The sequence below is a fragment of the Carassius auratus genome, chromosome 2, assembly GCF_003368295.1.
Source record: "Carassius auratus strain Wakin chromosome 2, ASM336829v1, whole genome shotgun sequence".
NCBI classification, from domain to species: Eukaryota; Metazoa; Chordata; class Actinopteri; order Cypriniformes; family Cyprinidae; genus Carassius; species Carassius auratus.
The window spans coordinates 10,916,957-10,927,970 of NC_039244.1; the positions used below are offsets into that span (position 1 = coordinate 10,916,957).

Here is an 11,014-nt window from a genome sequence, read left to right on the forward strand (position 1 = left end):
GTAATGTTTTCTCTTGGTTCTTGGTTCTAAATAAATGCGACTTATAGTCCAGTGCGACTTATAGTCCGAAAAATACGGTAGAATCGACCTCATCGTGATGTACAACGTGTAATTCTTCAAATATTTGATTGTCATGTAAACCATCATTGAAACATTTGGGGTCAGTAAGACTTTATTTTTGAATGTCCCTTATGGTCACCACAGATGCATTTTTTCAACCAAAATCACAGTAAAAAAAAAAAATAATAAAATAAATAAAAATTAATAATGTGAAATTTTACATTTAAACATCAAAGTCCCTGTAAAGTAAATTCTCATTCACATTATAAATGTTGCAAATGTATTGCTGAACCATTACAAAGGCCGTAAATTCTGTAGTACTGAATAATGGAGCTAAATCATTAAACAGTTTTTCACCATTTCGGTGTTCAGTATTTTTTGGGGGACGGGGCTAAAATGGTGGCTCCGGTGAGCCATCGAACATGGCCCCTCCTCTAACACTATAACTAGATCATATTTGCATAATTTCTCCCACTCAAATCACAAGTTACTGTCGTCAGCACCATTAGTTACAACAGCCTACAAGTTTGCTAGCTTATGGAATTACATTTGCTTAAAAAAAAAAAACGAACATAACTTCATAAAACTGAATGTAGCTTTTTCAGAAACTATCTAAAATATGCCACTTCAAAAGAAAAACAATGAAAAAAAAAAAAAATAACTATATTTAACAGGCTCTTCAAATACCCTCCACTCTTTGTTAATAGGTTTCAAAGATTCGTTTCAGCTAATTGTGGATTCTGAATGCACTGCCACAGATTTCGCTTGCGTCTCCCAGTTTTTCGTTTGGTGTTTTGACACAAACCTCTTTGTGGGGGCGGGCTTAACAGATCTACACTGATTGGATAGTGACCTATTGATGAACAGGTGCTTTCTAGCCTGGAAGTACAGACGTCATACAATGGCGCGCATATTGGAAGAGTCTCGCAATGATTAAATCTGGTCTCTACCGCAAAAATACTCACAAACAAAATGAAAAATTTCTTTAAGCTCATACACAGGTGCTACCCTGTAAAGAAGTTTATACAAAGATTTAAATCTGACATTGACCTTAACATATGCTCTTTTTATTCAAGTTTTATTCTGGTCATGTTACTACACTCACTTTGGGATGATATTGGTGTGTTTGTCAAGTGTAAGATTTTGCCAGGCTTCTAATTACATATGAAAATGTTATATAAAATAAAATCAATAAAAAGTATGACTCCGACCCCACAAACATAAAATATCAGTTTTGTAAAAAAAAAAAAAAAAAAAAACATTCCTAAGCAAATTTCACATTTACAAATGCATATTGTCCAACTGTAAACGTGTCTTCTGTTTTCCTAAAAGAAATTGAAAACTATTTGAATCTCGAAATTATTTGTGATCTCAGTATCTACTAATAAGAAAGATATAAGGACTGTTAGATTTGCTCTGCCTTTGATCTCCTTGTGTAATTTTGTTTAGATTTTGGCCCTTTTTTCTTTAGTTCTATTTTATTCTTATGTTTTTTTGGCTGATATGTGATGTATGTTTATACTTTTGTATGTTTTTGTTCTCTCTCGCCGTGATTTGTATGCAATACGTCGTGCTGTGTATTACAAAAATGTTTTAATAATATTTGACCTTCGATCATCTCAGTCTGTAAAGATGAGCTCTCAGGAGACATGGAGCGGCTTCATCTTCCTCCTCCACTTGTCTTTCAAGGCAGCTTGAATTAAGCTTGTGTTACTGAAGTAACCAATAACATCGATTAGGGGTGTCACGATTCTCCAAATCCTCGATTCGATTGCATTTTCGATTCTAAGGTCACGGTTCGATTCGATTCTCGATTTTTACAATTATTCTCTTTAAATAGACTTTTATGTAATATAATATCTGACCTTTGTTTGCAATGTACCACATTACACTGTCAAATTTAAAACTTTCATTAACAACATAATGTAACAACTTATATCTTTAGTCAATTGAAAACTTAAAATAAACTGCCATCCAGTTTCTCTTTTGTAAGTGCAGTCACAAAAGATGACATTCAAGTTCATAACAAAACAAACAAAAACAATAAAAAATGACTAAACTAACCTTCAAATATTACGATGTATCTATTTAAAAGATTAAAGATAAAACGCTTGTTAAACACTTCACTGTCATTCATTTAGATATATATATATATATATATTATGTATGTATGTACAGTATGTGTGTGTGTGTGTGCATCATTACAGTCTTTAAAATATGTTTACCTCTTATTACAAGACTGCAATCACTAGCAATCAGAAGAATTCCAGTTAAATCAAGTATCTACAAAAGATCTACTCTATAAACAATGCATTAAATTACATTAAAGACAAAAATAAACAAGCAAAAGAAATGATTACTCGCATGTATCTGGTCCACTGATGAAGTCATGGGTCAAGTCAAGTGAATTATTACTCATTTTCTAACAGGCGTTGAATACTGACTTTAGGAAAAGGGGAATAACCAATGACATTTGAGATAACAACTAAAACAGCAAGCCCCGCCCCACGACTGACAAAAATAAAATTGTTCGCGCGAGCAGAGGTGAGATGATCGAGCGCGAGGATATGGGAAATGAGCTCGCGGGCTCCAGTTTCTTCGCATCCGATTCAGTTTTCCTCTCGCGGAAGCCATATAGCGCGCGCGCCAGCATCAGTTGAATGCTCGGTTATTTTTGTCATTGATTTGCCGTCATACAACATGGGGGCGTGGCAGCATCGACGATTCCATTTTTTAATTCGAAGTTCGAGACTGTGACTTAATTTCGATCGATTTCGATTTAAAATCGAAATCGTGACACCCCTAACATCGATACAAGACACTACAAGAGACGCAAGCGCACCATAGTCAAACATTCATGTTTGCACAAAAAATAGAAAAGCAGTGGAATCAAACAAAAAAAACCTGTAAAGAACTACTACTGTATTAAGTTTGCATCATGGTGAAAGGCTGAAAGCTGCTTTACAGTAAATAAAAGTCTAGGTGTTATACCTTCAGTCATTTTAAATTTGAATTACCTTCACTTTTGATATTTTCTAAAATAATTTCTCGTAAAAAAGTGGCAAGGAAAAATGCACAATACTCAACTACTCAAAGCTGTTTATTACTTACGGTCAACCTAATCTGAAAGTGTGGCAACATCAAAATTCAATATCCAAATTTTTTAGGTTCCGATTTTGGTTCCATTTAAACTAACATGTTTTTTACTATTTTACCTTTTTACCTAAGCGGAAGATGATGGATGGATGGATGGAATAAGCTGGTTGGCTAAATAGTCCCTTGAGATTTGAGACACTTGTTCATTTCCCAAAATTAATGAATTATAAACTAATATACGTATAACTATATATACACACTCCACAAAGGCCATAACTTTACAAATAATGCAGTCAGGAGATGGTGTGATGCAATGAGGGGTTTTCACGTTTTTCAACATTTAAAATGCATCACTTTATTGCTCTTGACATAACCTGTACACTAAATAATCTAACCCTCATACTTGCATAACAATGGCAGCCTATTTATTTAGTGGTCCAAGCTTAAGTCAGTATGTATATTTATGAAAGTATGGGACAAATATAATGTAATTTATGGTGACAGGTAGAGCAGGGCGATATATCGAATATTAGCGATAGTATTGGAATAATTTTGATGACGATGTAAAATGTGAATATATCGGGAATATTGAATATTTCAAATTCAAGCATACTTTCCCAAAAGAACTCGCCGAATGTCCAAAAAAGAAACCTGTAACTGCTCTACTCCCCTCTACTATGAGAGCTTAATGATAGCGGTTGCCAGATAACAAGAGTTTAAATCTCCGAATCAGAGCTCCACTGTTACAAGGATACATTTTCTGCCTGGTGTTTGTTTATTTTAAGCAATCTGGCAACCATGCGCAATCTGGCAACGTGCTCACTCCTCATTGCGGAAGAGCCGCCGACGATAATCTGAAAACAGTAACAAGCTGGAATTGAGCGATCTAATGAAAGTGTCGTTCAGCCGGTCTGTGTTCTGTCGTGAGATCTCAACTGTATTGTTTGCATTTGTGATCGCAAAATAAATGCACTTACTCGACCGCTGATGTTTGAGTAGAGAAACATAGGCTATGGCCAATTGGAATTACTATTGGGGAATTTCACTGATATGTTTACCAGTTTCCATAATATAGACAGAGAATGCAAAAGTCTTTGGTATTCATTTATATATATTTATATATAAGAAATAGCTATGTGCTTCAGCAACTAGCTCCCCATCTAAGAGGGTTTTTAATGTCAGTAGGAACATAGTTTCATGCCACAGAGCTTTTCTTAAAACCGCAGACAGTTGACAGACTTGTGTTCTTAGCTTAAAAACTTGTTAAAAAAATTAAATCCCATTTGCATAGTATAAATTGTGAATTGCATCCACTAAAAAGTTGACAGAATGCACTTTCTGTACTTAATTTGCACTGCTTCAGTTACATATAGGCCTACATGTATTCATTTAATAAAAAGCAGTAAGTGATCTCTTGGCCTAGATTTTTTTAACTGCTTAAGCGGTTTAATCTAAATTGTGTTTTTTTTTTTTTTTTTTATGGGCAAAAGAAAATCATGTTTTTTGTATTATTTAAATGCAAACATCGAGATATATATCGAATATCGTAAAAATTGACAATTTCGAGATATCTTTTTTTATATATATATATATATATATCGCCCAGCCCTAGTGACAGGTGCTACGCACTGCCTGTTCATCCACAGTCAGACACAACAATGTGCAGTTATTAAAGGCACAATGCACGTACAGTAGTGGGAAACGTGTTCGGCAGTTAAAGACGCGATGTGGCCCAGCAAAACGGTGGAGTGCGCTTCATTAGAAACAATGTGCTCAATAATTAAAGAGGCAGGACAGCATTTCTGTTATTTGGTTTGTGGCATCCTTTATGGGAAAAGCTAATCATTAGAACACCGGCACAACACACCTCACAGTGCTTGGTCACGAGAGTCGCACCAGAACCGTTTTTGGAACCAAAACGTAAAAATTGCTCAAGGTTCCAGTTCTTTAAAAAAAAAAAAAAAAAAAAAACAGCCCTACTGAACACATAATAAGTATGTACATCATGAAGTTCTTCAATTATGCTGCAACAACATACACCGTGTACCTGATTATACTCCCAGAAAAGCCTGAATGAATGCTCTCTGCGATCAAGTAAAGAATGGGTGCGGGTCTACTAGGGTCAATTGAGTTAAAGCCACACCCTTAAGATCTCAAACACAGAGCCAGACTGGGCATTTAACACAATCCATCATATTAGCTGAGAAAGGATGAGAAAGCCACAGGAGAGCAGCCGGAGAGCTATGATCAGGGGATAGAGAGATGTAGGCTCTACATTCTGGGTGTGTCTGTCTGCCCCTTGAGACCCTCACACAATAGGTCAGGACTTACAATCCAGCTCTGGGTTAATGATTCCAACAGATGGCAACCAATAAACACCCTCTCAAAAAGAACTGACTTTCTGGGAGAGGACAGAAGGTGGAGGAAGAGCGATGATGAGGAACTGAAGCATGTGGGGAATGTGCTTCTGACAGAGGGTGAAAGCCTCCAAGAGACCTTCAAGGCCAAACTGCATTTGTGAATTTTGTACTCAAAAAAGGCAGGACAGAAGGGCAGAAAGGCATTGGTGTCATGAGTATAATCAAAGTAGGACGTATACAACCTAGGAAGGAATGAGCTAAACATGGGACATTTAATGTCATGAGGGGGAGGGTAGGCCAAGCATGTGTTCAATATAGCCCGATACCCAGCCATCCAGATGAAGTGTTTGTGGGGTGGTGGGGGGAGGGAACACCAGGATCCACTTGTGGAGCTATGATCAATGCATTTAGGAGAAATGGCAAAATACCCATTACAAGCTCACACAACTGCCACTGGCTTGTAGAGCACACAATTAGGGCTGCACAATTAATCTCATGCGATTGTCATATGTCGTCTCATCAAGTTTGTTCTGTGATTAGTAGCAAATTTCCATCACCTGTTTTCAAATGGAGCGGCACTTACTACACAAAGCCATAGTTCACTGACAATGCAATATTGCGTTCATAACCAAATGTGATTCATCTGCCATTATAATGCAATATTTTGTAGCTTGTTTAACTTATTCTTTGTAATACGGCGGTGAAAAAAAGTAATGCGATTTTCATGCACATCTTGTCAGTAAAGGCACTCCTGTGATTAGTAGTATATCTCCAGCACGTGTGTTCAGATCAGTATTGCCAGGTTTTCAAAACAAAACCTGCCCGATTCTCAAAACTAGCCCAACTGGATTTCTGGGGATAAAACGCTGGTCCAACACTGGAAAATACTTGATGTTTAGCCCCTAAAATGCGAATTTTACCAAGGCAACCCTGCCAAAAAATGTGTATTTTAACCCTGGGATGCAATTTTTAATCGGGGAACCTCCTGGAAACACGATTGGGCTAGTTTTGGACTAATTTTAAGAAACAAGTGGGCAGGATTTGTTTTGATAACCTGGCAACCCGCGCATCTGCGCCTTACCCACAGAGATGTAGAATTTGCAGGAGTAATATTTAAATAGTATTTTGCAGTTTAATATTCACAGACACTAGTATATATTCAGCTACTGTCTGGAGCCCTGCGCTTTGACTAACACGGAAGTGACTGAACGCAGCTGCGGGTACCGAATATACTCGGGAGTCGGGGACTACCGGTACTACAGAGACATACTGCTAACCACTGATATATAATAAAGAAGCGGCTTCACTGTATGTTGGCAGTTTAGAATGAGATGAGCGATCCAGTCATATATAGATCAGTGCTGCTAACGCGTTTTCATTTCTTCTTCGCTGCTCTTAACATGGGTTGCTTGTGGCAACACAGCACTTCCTGTGTTTGCAATGCATTCTGAGCAGCGAAGAAGAACCGTGCAGGGGTTAGGCAAAGCTAGCGGTCATAACCAGGTCTTGTTTAAGAAAATGGTATCGGATCGGTAGATGGGTTCATGTACCAGAATTTGTTTTGGTATCGGAGATAATTCCGATACTAGTATTGGAATCGGAACAACTCTACTTTTAAGCTGCAAAACGATTTCACTGATAAATTAGCGGGGCATAGCATCGCTGACAAGAAGTTTCTGGTCACTAGAGCTGCACAATTAATCGAATGCGAATAATCGCGATTGTAATGCACATTTTGTCAGTAAAGCCAGTTCTGTGAATAGCAGTAATTCTCCAACTGCTCTCAGGTGGAGCAGCATTTACTACACAAAGCCGTAATTCTGACAAGCTATGAAACAAAATCACCTTCATAATTGCAGACAATATAATCATAGGATTAGGATATGAACTAAAATGTTTGCGATAATGACAGCTGTTTGTCATCTCAGTGAACTATTGCTCTGTGTAGTAAATGCTGCTTCATCTGGGAGCACGTGAAAATACCAGATTCAACAACAGGTTTTTACTTAGTTTAACTTCAGTCGAGTGAAATAAATCCACAATATTTCATTGTATTCTAAGCAGGGATAATGACTGTGTCGATTAGCATTACATCATAGATATAATTTATGATAATATCGTATATTGCCAGTTTGCTTTAGCAACACCATGTGTTTATTAGTCACGTTGAACCAATGAAAGCAGTTAAATCTTCTGTTTATTCAGCTCCAATGATAGGCATTTCTTGGATTTCATAATAATTGGATTTCATAATTTGCGTGAGACTGCCCTCCAGCCTTTGGATGGAGATTTACTACCGATCACAGAACTGTGCTTCACTGAAAGATACGACTGACAATCGCAGCTTCTGCTTATTCATAATTTATCGCCTTTGCAGTTTAATTTTGATTAATTGTACAGCCCTAATGGTCATGTATCCGCGTGTGCTTAAGTACGTGTATGCGTCTGTGAAAGAGAACGGGAGAAAGAACGCCAGCGCCTCGTCAAGCACAGTTCTGGTGTGTAAAGAAACAGAAAATGCGAAGCAGCCGCCACGCAACTGACACGGAGCAGAAACGCCACGCTCACGCCATGCAGCCAGTGTGTCACCAGCCTTAGGCACCGATCATTTTATTACTGCTGAGTGCATTTTCAGCCCTTGAGTAGCCTAACTTCTCCAATCGGATCGCAGGTGTATTTCCATCACTAACTAGATGAGTGAGAGAGTGCCGCCAGCACATCCAATTTTATGTCAACAAAGCTGGATGCTATCAGTCTCTCAGATATTGCAAGTGTGTGTTATGCAGTGGGCACTGATTTCATTAAAGTTTTAGTTTGGTTTGATCTAGCTCATGACCGCTTTATAACCCTATAAGGTATTTTAAGATAGATTATGCTGTGAATAAAATGTTTCTTCAAAAATAAAACATCCCATCAATAAAGTTTTTTGTTTCTTACATGACCTACAAAAATAGATGCTAATAGGCTTAATGATTTGTCATTCAGCTGCTTTCTCATATAGCTAATTAAATGGCAAAGAGAGTTTCTCTCTCATCTCATTTTGTGCACCAAATATATATACATTTTAATTGTATAACTGTAATTACATAATGACTTTGAAAAACGGTAGCTACCTTTATTTGTTATAATATGTATATTCTAACAAACTGCAAAAGCTGCAAACAGCAAAAGCTGAAATATCAATAAATTTCTTATGATTAATCAGTTAAATAACCGATGATTAGTTGACTAATCGGTCTAATAATCGTTAATCAAAATAATTTGATGCAGCCCAAGCAGAATAAAGATATCGTATCGTGAGCCATGTATCATGATTTGTATCGTGAGGTGCGATTCCCACCACTAGTGAACTGCACATACATGTACTGTTAGAAAAATTGGGCTGTGAGTGTCATGTACACACACACAAAAATGCTTTGGGCTTTAGTAATACAAGAAGAAATATTTTTGTTTCAATAAAAGCATTTCCCAAATTTCACAAGAAAATTCAAAAAACAAAACTAGATAAATATGAACGAATGTCAGATACATATTTCATACTGGAAAATGAAAACTCATCCTCGCATTGTTCTCATAAATTACTTTCTTTTGCATAAAAAAAAAGATGTTACACATTCACTATCCACTTCCATTGCATCTTTTTTCCATTGAAAGAGAATAACTGAAACTGTCCATTTCTATTACATTTTTATTCTCATTAGAAAGCGAGCAAATATAAAACAAAAACTTAAGTTTGGGGATTTAACTACACCTTTAAGCAACTGATCCCACTATGGTGGTTCATATGACCGAGCCACGAGGAAATAAATTAATCAAACAGGCTGATTCAAATATAAAATTCCTCAATATACTGAAACTGCAACTTCCAAATAGCTTTAAACGCTTTTTAAATAAGTTCACATATTCACTGCATAACAGTCAAGTAGAGCTGATAAAAGATAAATAAAATATAAAAGGTTTTCTGCACGCTAGGCTCCCAGGAGTGCGAGGAAAGCAGTGTGCTGCTTCTAAAGACGTGTCACACCGCAGCCATGATGCACTGCCAGTGTGGCTAACAGCGCTAGCCTCCATATGGCACTGACACGTTCGCATCCGCTCCGCTGTCTATACCAAACAACATCGTTTTATTTCCAGCCCCAGATTTAACGAACACAACACACCATCTGACGAAAACTCGCGTCGATAAACATCGAAGAAAACCATAAAATCAAACCGGGGCCTCGGTAAATGTGAAGGGAACTGTCGATTTCACCGCACTAGCTTATTAGCTTACGTTACCCCCCTATAAATGAATGACATGATGAAAGCCGACGGTCAGGCCGGTTCGTTTACACTATCATATGTAATAAATCGGGTTTGAGTTGAGTTTGTTGAGGGAAAAAAATCTCCATGTTAGTTACCGCACAAACTTATTCTAGCGTCTTGTGTACGTTACCGACATTCCTTCTATACGTCACATGTGACATTTAACGGTCACAAATGCTCCTAAAATACCAGAGAACAAGCAATTCAACGTCTATAGGCTATGTTAACTCAACGGGACAAAACGGTGCAGAGTTTGTGTTCCCCAAATTTCAGAGGACTGACTCCAAGAAATATGAGCATTATGAGTGTGTGAAACTGAAAAAAAAAGCGAAGCGTTGGGAAATAACTCCTCAGAAACACACAACCGGGCTAACAGGGAGAGAAATTAGGAAATAACCAGTGACAAGTTACAAAAAAAAGGTTTGATACGTGACCACCCCACCAACATTAAACCCGTCGTGAGAATCAGTCTAGGCCTGCTTGGCCGCTACGATTACCGGTTTAAACGCGGCTATCAGAGTTAGCATAGACAGTGATTACTTACCGGCGCCGCGGACAGACGGGAACACTCGAGGACTTCGTCAACGCGTTTCTTGAAAGTTAGTTTTTTTTTTTGTTGTTATTTTTCGTTATTAACAGAGGGCGTCTTGGTTTCCACATGAATATTTGGGTTCATCAAATGAGAAGTGGTTGCTAGCTTCTGATACTTGGGTTTAAATCCCGTGTAACGTTAGCGTGCAAAGGCAAAAAAAAGTGACAGTATGGGGGGAAAATATAAATACAGCTTTCAGATGTTACTACTGACAAAGTTGATGCCTCCAGGACAAGCCTCTTGACTGGAGGTCCATGTTTAAGGCGCGGATGGTGACGGATTGCCGGTAAATTGATAACACTTCTCTTTATTAACGCGATTAGAATAGAGCCATGGTGCTTCGGCGTTTCTCCCCTTGAGCCCGCGGAACCGGACGGAGTGCTCAGTGCGCCGCGTGGGTACTTCCGGGTTAATCAACCTGAGCGCAGCGGGGTCATTTGCCAAGGGTAGACATGGGAGCAATAATAAAAGTCTCCTCCACTTACACAGACTTCAGATTATGAACGTTGATTTAGAAATATTTGCATACAGAAAAAAAAAAATCTAATGAATACGTACGTATTTAATTAAAACTAAAACAAGGAATGCAGTAAAACGCACC

At 37.9% G+C, this 11,014-nt stretch overlaps 1 protein-coding gene across 3 annotated transcripts in view; it reads right to left on the minus strand.

Annotated features, from left to right (window-relative positions):
* LOC113115422 (eukaryotic translation initiation factor 4 gamma 1-like) overlaps window positions 1–10,811 on the minus strand; it is a 39,577-nt gene extending 28,766 nt beyond the window's left edge. For all 3 annotated transcript variants that reach the window (XM_026283008.1, XM_026283000.1, XM_026282992.1), the window contains exon 1: window positions 10,366–10,811. The gene's annotated coding sequence lies outside the window, so the exon portion shown is untranslated. The remainder of the gene's footprint in view (window positions 1–10,365) is intronic.
* Between the last annotated feature and the right edge of the window lie 203 nt (window positions 10,812–11,014).